Raw genomic sequence first — 10,152 nt, 5'->3', positions numbered from 1 at the left:
TCGAGGAGAAAAATGGGGTGGCGGCGGGGTATATAAAGGGGGGGGGTCTGTGGCTTGCAGGAGGGGGCACGCAACGGCGGAGTTGGAGTCAGAGTCGGCCCGGACTCCGGTGACGGCGACTACTGGGACTCCCGTCCTGAGTCGGTTGGCGCGCGAGGCGAGCTGGGCCTTGGCCTGGCGTGCAGCTGGGCCGGCCTAGTTCGGCGAACTTAAAAAAACAATTTTCCTAGAGACTAAAAACACTCAAAATAAATATAAATATAAGCCTAAAAATTCCAAAAAAATCACGTAGCTAAATGGCCGTATTAGTGACCTCGTGAACATTTTTCTGGACTAAATATGCCTAAACTAAAACAAACATTACTGTTGTAATTACTCAACTAATAAACTAATAAACTAGCTAATAAAATCAAATAAACTCTCAAAAATTCAAAATTCAATTTCCAATAGTTTTCTATTGAATTGAAGAAGTCATATTATCTTCCCTCATTATTTTTAAAAATATTTGGAAAAAGAATTTTGAAAATAGTTTGATCCAATTGCCAAATTTTGATAAATCAAAATTGGATTTTGTGAAACCTCCAACTCTCTCAAATTGGTCCTTGAGTTTCTTAAGGCCTCTTGGATCAAAATGCAAGCAAAACTAAACAACAAAATGCAATAAAACATGTATGCATATGAATGATCTAAGTATAACATCCAAATTGAAAATTGGGATGTTACAAACCTACCCCACTTAAGATGAATCTCGCCCTCGAGATTCGGGTTGGTTAGCAAAAGGTGTGGGTGGTCCTTCTTCTCGCTCCCAGGTGGCTTCCTCCTCGGTATGGTGGCTCCACTGAACTTTGCAAACTTGATGACTTTGCTGCGAGTAACTTGGCTGGAAAACTCGAGAATCTTAATTGGCTTCTCTTCATAGGTTAAATCACTATCCAACTGAATCGCTTCCACTGGCACGGTATCTCTCAGAGGAATGTCGGCCATCTCTGCGTGGCACTTCTTTAACTGGGAAACGTGAAACACATCGTGAACTCCTAACAGTCCTTTGGGTAATTCCAACTTGTCAGCAACTTCTCCCATGTGTTCTAGAACTCTGTAGGGTCCCACAAATCATGGTGCTAGCTTCTCTTTAACTCCAAAACACTTAATTCCTCGAAGTGGGGATACACGAAGATATGCTCCATCTCCGACTTCGTAGGCGACCACCTTGCCTTTAGTATCTGCATAACTCTTCTGCCTGGACCGGCTATCTTGAGCCTATCTTGAATCAACTTAACCTTCTCCTTAGAATCTCTGATTAAGTCTGGTCCGAACAACTGTCGATCTCGAACTTCATCCCACGATAATGGTGTCCTACACCTCCTTCCGTACAATGCTTCGAAAGGGCCATCTTCAAACTGGCTTGATAACTGTTGTTGTAGGAGAACTCTGCATAGGGCAAATTGTCATCCCAACTAGATCCGTAATCTAGCGCACAAGCTCTCAACATGTCCTCCAGAATCTGATTGACTCTCTTGGTCTGTCCATCTGTCTGTGGGTGAAAGGCTATGCTGAACTCTAGCCGGGTACCCAAAGTTTCATGCAACTGATTCCAAAACTTTGAAGTAAACTGTGTTCCTCTATCTGATATGATGGTCCTCAGAACTCCATGCAGACATATGATCCTGGTCATGTATATCTTTGCCAACTTAGCACTCCTATAAGCTGTCTTCACGGGGATGAAATGGGCTACCTTCGCCAAGCGATCGACTACAACCCAGATAGAGTCACAGACTGAATGGGTCCTGGGTAATCCGGTGATGAAATCCATGCCAAGTTTATCCCATTTCCATTCGGGTATCAGCAAAGGCTGAAGTAACCCTGCTGGTTTCTGATGTTCTAACTTAACTCTCTGACATACATCGCATACTGCAACATACTCTGCAATATCCTTCTTTATTCCTGTCCACCAGAAACTCTCCTTCAAGTCCAGGTACATCTTGGTGTTGCCTGGGTGAATCGAATAAGGTGAATCATGAGCCTCCTGAAGAATTAACTTCCTGATCTTAGGGTCATTAGGCACATAGATATGATCCTCAAACCATAAAGTGTCGTGCTCATCCTCATGAAAACCTTTAGCCTTTCCTTTACTCATCCTTTCCTTTATCTCTGCAATCTCCTTGTCCGTCTTCTGGGCTTCCCGGATCTTTCCCAGCAAAGTGTATTGAATTTCCAATGCTGCAACATAACCCCTCGGAACTATCTCCAAGCGTAGTTCACGGAGATCATCTGCTAACTCCTGAGGTAACCCTCCGGTTATGAGCGTGTTAACATAACTCTTGCGGCTCAACGTGTCTGCTACGAAATTGGCCTTTCCTGGATGATAATGCAATCTCATATCATAATCCTTTATGAGCTCCAACCATCTCCTTTGCCTAAGGTTCAACTCCTTCTGCGTGAAGATGTACTTTAAACTCTTATCATCCGTATAAACATCGCAACGGTTTTCGATGAGAAAGTGTCTCCATGTCTTGAGTGCATGCACTACGGCTGCTAACTCCAAATCATGCATAGCATAGTTCAACTCATGAGGTTGAAGCTATCGTGAGGCATATGAAACAACTCTTCCATCCAGCATAAACACACCTTCAAGTCCTCAGCATGAAGCATCACAATATACTTGGAAATCCTTATGTATATGTCTGGGAGAATCAACACTTGGGCTTTAACCAAACGTTTCTTCAACTCCTATAAACATGCCTCACAATCCTCAGTCCATTTAAACTTGGTGTCTTTCTTCAATAACTCCGTCATGGGCTTCACTATCTTGGAAAAATTCTCAATAAATCTCCGATAATAACCTGTGAGTCCAAGAAAACTTCTGATCTCTCCAACGGAGGTGGGTGCCAACCACTTGGTGACAGATGCAACCTTGGTATGGTCTACTGCTATTCCTTCTCCTGATATAACATGTCTGAGAAATCCCACTTCTTTCAACCAAAACTCACATTTCCTGAACTTGGCATAAAATTGGTGTTCCCTGAGCTTCTCAAGAACCAAGCGCAAATGTTCCTTATTCTCTTCTTCATTATTTGCGTAGACCAATATGTCATCAATGAACACCACGACAAACTTGTACAAAAACTCCATGAACACTTTGTTCATCATACTCATGAAATAGGCAGGGGCATTAGTCAAACCAAATGACATAATTGTATACTCATATAGCCCATACCTCGTAGTAAAAGCTGTCTTAGGTATATCGTGCTCTCGGATCTTCAGCTGGTGATAACCTGACCAAAGATCCATCTTGGAGAAAACCTTAGCTCCCTGTAGCTGGTCAAACAAATCATTGATCATCGGTAGAGGGTATTTGTTCTTAATTGTCACCTAATTCAGCGCATGATAATCAACAACCATCCTCAAAGATCCATCCTTCTTCTCAACTAGAAGCACTGGGGCTCCCCAAGGTGATGAGCTTGGTCGAATATAACCTTTCTTTAGTAACTCCTTAATCTGCTTCTTAATTTCCTCCAGATCATTTGCGGGCATCCGATACGGTCTCTTTGATATTGGTCCTGTGCCTGGCAATAACTCAATCAAAAATTCAATGTCTCGGTCTGGTGGCATGCCTGGTAACTACTCTGTAAATACATCGAGATAATCATTCACCACTGGTACTTCCTCCTGAACAACTCTCGATAGGGAATCCACCCGAGTCCTCCTCGGCGCATGCCTAGACACATACTTGATCCTCTTTCCTTCTGGGGTGGTGAGAAGAATTGATTTACTGGTGCAATCAATGTTTCCCTCAAACTTGGATAGCCAATCCATGCCTAGGATCACGTCCAATCCTTGTGACTCTAGGACAATAAGGTCGGTGGGGAAAACATGTCTACCTATGGTTATTGGCAACTGATAACATCCCCGACTAGCCATATACTCTGCTCCTGGGGAACTTACTAACATAGGTGAGTTAAGGGGTATGGTTGGCAACTTGAACTTGTCCATAAATCCCCTTGATATGAATGAATGAGATGCACTAGTATTGAAAAGAACAAGTGTTGTAAATGCATTAATCAAAAAACTTACCGACAACTGCATCGGGCTACTCCTCAATCTCCTCCACACTGACGTGGTTCACCTGACCTCTGGTGAAGGGGTTGGGCTTATTTCCAGAACTTCCATTGTCATTTCCATTCTTTGCTTCAGAACATTCAGTGGCGTAGTGTCCGGCCTTCCCGCACTTGAAACAAGTAATGTGACTCAGATCCTTCTGGGCGGGTGTAGCGGGGTTGGAACGGTTCTGACTGTTGCTTCCTCCATTCCCATTGCCATTCTTAGGGCCACTGTGATTGTGTGAACTTTCTACATTGTGCGAATGTCCTCCATGGTTGTGCCCTCCATGGTTATGAGTGTGTCGTCTCGAGTACGGGGAATAGCAAAGCTTTTGCTGAGCTCCAGAAGTGTACCTCCCCTATTCGTACTTCCTTTGCGATTGTCAATGTTGCATCTTGCCTTCTATCATGAGTGCCCTGTCTACCAGCACCTAGTAGTTGTTGAAGGTTGCCACCATCAACTGCATGCTTAGCTCATCATTGAGTCCCTCAAGAAACTTCTCCTGCTTCGCGGCATCTGTGGCCACATCATCTAGGGCATAGTGTGCTAACTTGCTGAACTCATCCACATATTGTCCCACTGTACGACTCCCTTGGCACAAGTTTCGAAACTCATGCTTCTTCAAACTCATGGCTCCAGCTAAAACATGTGTGGTGCAGAAGGCCTGCTCAAACTGATCCCATGTAACTGTAGCAATGGGATAAGTGGTGGTGAAATTCTCCCACCAAGATGCTGCGGGCCCATCAAGATGATGTGCCGCAAAGTGCACTCTCTCTGCATCTGTGCACCCGGCAGTGGTCATCTCTCTCCAAATCTTGCGGAGCCAATCATCTACAACTATCGGCTCGGTGCTGCTAGAAAACATTGGCGGATTCAACCTCAGAAATCGGGCTAGGTTGTCAACAGGGGGTGGTGGCGGTAGGTTGTTGTTGTTGTTGCCTTGATTCTAGTTCTAGTTCTGGACTAACATCTGCATCAAGGCATTCTGCTGCTGGATCAACTGGGTGAGCTCTGACGGCAAAACAAATACGATGTCACATCTCGGAGGCATCTGATGGGTTAGAAGGGGTGAGAAACAGAATAGAATAAGGTCTAAGAGAGATATCACTACCCATATGCATATGAGACAAATACAATCAATTCAATTCAGTCAAAACAAGGTTCACACAAATGATCTAAACTATGATTACAACTCGATCGATGCTAACTACTTGGAAGAATACTATTAGTAACATGGTGGTCGTTGATATGTCTCCATCATATCTACTTTTCCAAACACTTTTGTCCTTGTTTTGGACTCTAACTTGCATGATTTGAATGGAACTAACCCGGACTGACGCTGTTTTCAGCAGAATTGCCATGGTGTTATTTTTGTGCAAAAATAAAAGTTCTCGGAATGACCTGAAACTTCACGAAGAATATTTTTAGAATTAATAAAATGTACTGGTGAAAGAATCAAGACCAGGGGCCCCACACCCTGTCCACGAGGGTGGGGGCACGCCCTACCCCCTGGGCGCGCCCCCTTCCTCGTGGGCCCCCTGGAGCTCCACCGACCTCAACTCCAACTCTATATATTCATGTTCGGGGAGAAAAAATTTAGAGAGAAGGATTCATCGTGTTTTACGATACGGAGCCACCGCCAAGCCCTAATCTCTCTCGGGAGGGCTGATCTGGAGTCCGTTCGGGGCTCCGGAGAGGGGAATCCGTCGCTGTCGTCATCATCAACCATCCTCCATCACCAATTTCATTATGCTCACTGCCGTGCGTGAGTAATTCCATCGTAGGCTTGCTGTACGGTGATGGGTTGGATGAGATTTACCATGTAATCGAGTTAGTTTTGTTAGGGTTTGATCCCTAGTATCCACTATGTTCTAAGATTGATGTTGCTATGACTTTGCTATGCTTAATGCTTGTCACTAGGGCCCGAGTGCCATGATTTCGGATTTGAACTATTATGTTTTCATGAATATATGTGAGTTCTTGATCCTATCTTGCAAGTCAATAGTCACCTACTATGTGTTATGATCCAGCAACCCCGAAGTGACACTAATCGATACCACTCCCGGTGATGACCGTAGTTTGAGGAGTTCATGTATTCACTAAGTGTTAATGCTTTGGTCCGGTACTCTATTAAAAGGAGGCCTTAATATCCCTTAGTTTCCAATAGGACCCCGCTTCCACGGGAGGGTAGGACAAAAGATGTCATGCAAGTTCTTTTCCATAAGCATGTATGACTATATTCGGAATACATGCCTACATTACATTGGTGAACTGGAGCTAGTTCTGTGTCACCCTATGTTATAACTGTTGCATGAGGAGTCGCATCCGACATCATTATCCATCACTGATCCAATGCCTACGAGCTTTTCACATATTATTCTTTGCTTAGTTACTTTGCCGTTGCCACTGTTACAATTACTACAAAACGGCTACTGTTACTTTTGCTACCATTACCGTTACTTCCATACTAATTTGCTACTAAATACTTTGCTGCAGATATTAAGTTATCCAGGTGTGGTTGAATTGATAAATCAACTGCTAATACTTGAGAATATTCTTGGCTCCCCTTGTGTCGAATCAATAAATTTGGGTCGAATACTCTACCCTCGAAAACTGTTGCAATCCCCTATACTTGTGGGTTATCAAGACTATTTTCTGGCGCCGTTGCCGGGGAACATAGCTCTATTCTTTGAGTCACTTGGGATTTATATCTGCTGATCACTATGAGGAACTTGAAAGACGAGAAAACCAAGATTTATCCCTCAACTACGAGGGGAGGTAAGGAATTGCCATCTAGCGCTGCACTTGATTCACCATCTATTTTGAGTAAACTTGCAACACCTAAACCTGCTTCTGCTATTAATTCTGATATGTCGCATGTTATTGATGATGCCACTTCTGCTATGCATGATACTTATGATGAAACTACTTCTATGCTTGATACTATTGTGCCATTAGGTGAATTTCTTGATGAACAACTTGCTAGGGCTAGAGAGAATGAAATTATTGAAACTGATAATATTGATGAAAGTGATGATGAAGATTCTCCCCCTAGATATGAATTGCCTGTTGTGCCTGAGGGTTATGCTATGGATGAAGAAACTGATAGAGATTTTCTTGCTTGCAATGATAGATATGATCTTAAGAAATTATTAGCTAAGCTGAAAGAAAGCCTCTGAATGCTAGAATGAAATATGACCCTGCTTTTGCTACTTCACCTATCATTATTACTGATAAGGATTATGATTTCTCTGTCGATCCTGAGATAATTACTTTGGTTGAATCTGATCCTTTTTATGGCTATGAATCTAAAACTGTTGTGGCACATCTTACTAAATTAAATGATATAGACACCCTATTCACTAATGATGAGAAAACTCGCTACTACTATATTCGTAAATTATTTCCGTTCTCACTAAAGGGTGATGCTAAAACATGGTTTAATTCTCTTGATCCTGGTTGTGTGTGTAGCCCCCAGGATATGATTTATTACTTCTCTGCTAAATATTTCCCCGCTCATAATAAACAAGCTGCTTTAAGGGAAATATATAAATTTGTGCAAATTGAACAAGAGAGTCTCCCACAAGCTTGGGGGAGGCTTCTCCGATTACTTAATGCTTTGCCTGATCATCCTCTCAAGAAAAATTAAATACTTGTTATCTTTTATAATGGACTAACCGATGCTTCCATAGACCACCTGGATAGTTGTGTTGGTTGTGTTTTCAGGGAAAGAATTGTTAATCAAGCTGAATTGTTATTGAATAATATGTTGACTAATGAAAAAAATTGGACACTTCCTGAACCAACTCCTAAGCCAACTCCGAAGAAAAGGGGTATTCTATTTCTCAGTCCTGAAGATATGCAAGAGGCAAAGAAATCTATGAAAGAAAAGGGTATTAAAGCTGAAGATGTTAAGAATTTACCGCCTATTGAAGAAATACATGGTCTTGATAACCCGACATAGGTAGTAAAGGTAAATTCTCTCTATAGATTTGATGAAGGTGATATTCCTCGTTATAAGTCTGCTAGTCAATGCTTGGATGATTTTGATAGTTTTATTGTTAAACAAGAAAACTTCAATGCTTATGTTGGTAGATAATAGAAATGTAATGCTTATGTGATTGAACACTTGAGTGATTATATGTCTAGAGTTAAAGGTAAACTTAAACTTATTAGTAAACATGCTTCTATGGTTACCACTCAAGTAGAACAAGTGCTTAAAGCTCAAAATGATTTTCTCAATGAATTAAATAACAAGAAAAATGATAATGTTGTTAGAGTTATGACTAGAGGTGGTAGAATGACCCAGGAACCTTTGTATCCCGAGGGCCACCCTAAGAGAATTGAGCAAGATTCTCAGAGAAATAATGTTGATGCACCTAGTCCTTCTAAAAAGAAGAAAAATAAAATTGATAGGACTTTGCATGCTTCTAGTGAACCTGTTGTAGACACACCTGAGAATCCTAATGATATTTATATTTCTGATGCTGAAACACAATCTAGTAATGAACATGAACTGGTGATAATGCTAATGATGATGTTCATGTTGATGCTCAACCTAGAAATAATAATGATGTAGAAATTGAACCTGCTATTGATCTTGATAACCCACAATCAAAGAATCAACGTTATGATAAGAGAGACTTCATTGCTAGGAAGCACGCTAGAGAAAGAGAATCATAGGTTCAGAAACCCATGCCTTTTCCTCCTAAACCATCCAAGAAAAAGGACGATGAGGATTTTGAGCGCTTGGTGAAATGATTAGACCTATATTTTTACGTATGCGTTTGACTGATATGCTTAAAATGAATCCTTATGCTAATTACATGAAAGATATTGTTACAAATAAAAGAAAGATACCGGAAGCTAAAATTTCCACCATGCTTGCTAATTATACTTTTAAGGGAGGAATACCTAAGAAACTAGGAGATCTAGGAGTACCAACTATACCATGCTCCATTAAAAGAAACTATGTTAAAACTGCTTTATGTGATCTTGGAGCCGGTGTTAGTGTTATGCCTCTCTCTTTATATCGTAGACTTGATTTGAATAAGTTGACACCTATTGAAATATCTTTGCAAATGACCGATAAATCAACTGCTATACCTGTCGGTATTTGTGAGGATGTGCCTATTGTGGTTGCAAATGTTACTATTTTAACGGACTTTGTTATTCTTGATATTCCCGAGGACGATAGTATGTCGATTACCATTGGTATTCCCTTTTTAATACTGCAGGGGCTGTTATTGATTGCGACAAAGGCAATGCCACTTTTCATGTTAATGGTAATGAGCATACGGTACACTTTCCGAGGAAAGAACCTCAAGTCCATAGTATCAATTATATTGGAAAATTTTCAACGATAACTATTGGAGGTTTTGAATTTCCTCTTCCTACTGTAACATCCTAAATTTTCATTTTGGAATGTTATACACTAGATAATCATTGCATATCATATTTTATTTGTTTATGGCCTAATCCAGAAATTCTACGCAACTCAAGGACGCACGAAGAGAGTTGGGGATTTCGCTATTTTCATATTTGAGTTTTCTCAAATTTTGAAAATAGGATCATTTGATTTTATTTATTTTATCTTCAACTATTTCAATTATAGAAATATGAGAGAGGGAATAAAATGACTTTCCCAAAAATAAAGAAATATTGAGGATCTAATAAAAAAATCAAATAAGATTTTATTTTGGAATTTTCGCTATTTTATTTGAATTTAGGAAAATTGCACATTTTTTTCAAAACTGGATTTTTGGGCCAAGAAAATGTTCATCTCGTTCTAAATATTTTATTTAAACGGTGAAAATTTGTTTTGGCATTTTTAGATTTTTATTTATTTTTCTAGGATTTATTTTCTGTTCGGCGGAATTGTTTTAAAAAATCGCGAATGCCCGACTGGGCCAAAGGCCCAACCGAGCCAGGCCAGGCCCGCGCCGCCGCCGCCTTCCCGCCGCCACCGAGTCCGGCCGGGGCACGCCTCCCGAGGCCGACCCCGCCCCGGCGCCCCCTCCCCCAAGCCAGGACGCCGCCCCCCTCCATAAATAC

This window comes from Triticum dicoccoides, chromosome 4B, assembly GCF_002162155.2.
Source record: "Triticum dicoccoides isolate Atlit2015 ecotype Zavitan chromosome 4B, WEW_v2.0, whole genome shotgun sequence".
Classification (NCBI taxonomy): domain Eukaryota; kingdom Viridiplantae; phylum Streptophyta; class Magnoliopsida; order Poales; family Poaceae; genus Triticum; species Triticum dicoccoides.
The sequence above is the reverse complement of the archived record's forward strand: the minus strand, read 5'-3'. Positions refer to the sequence as shown.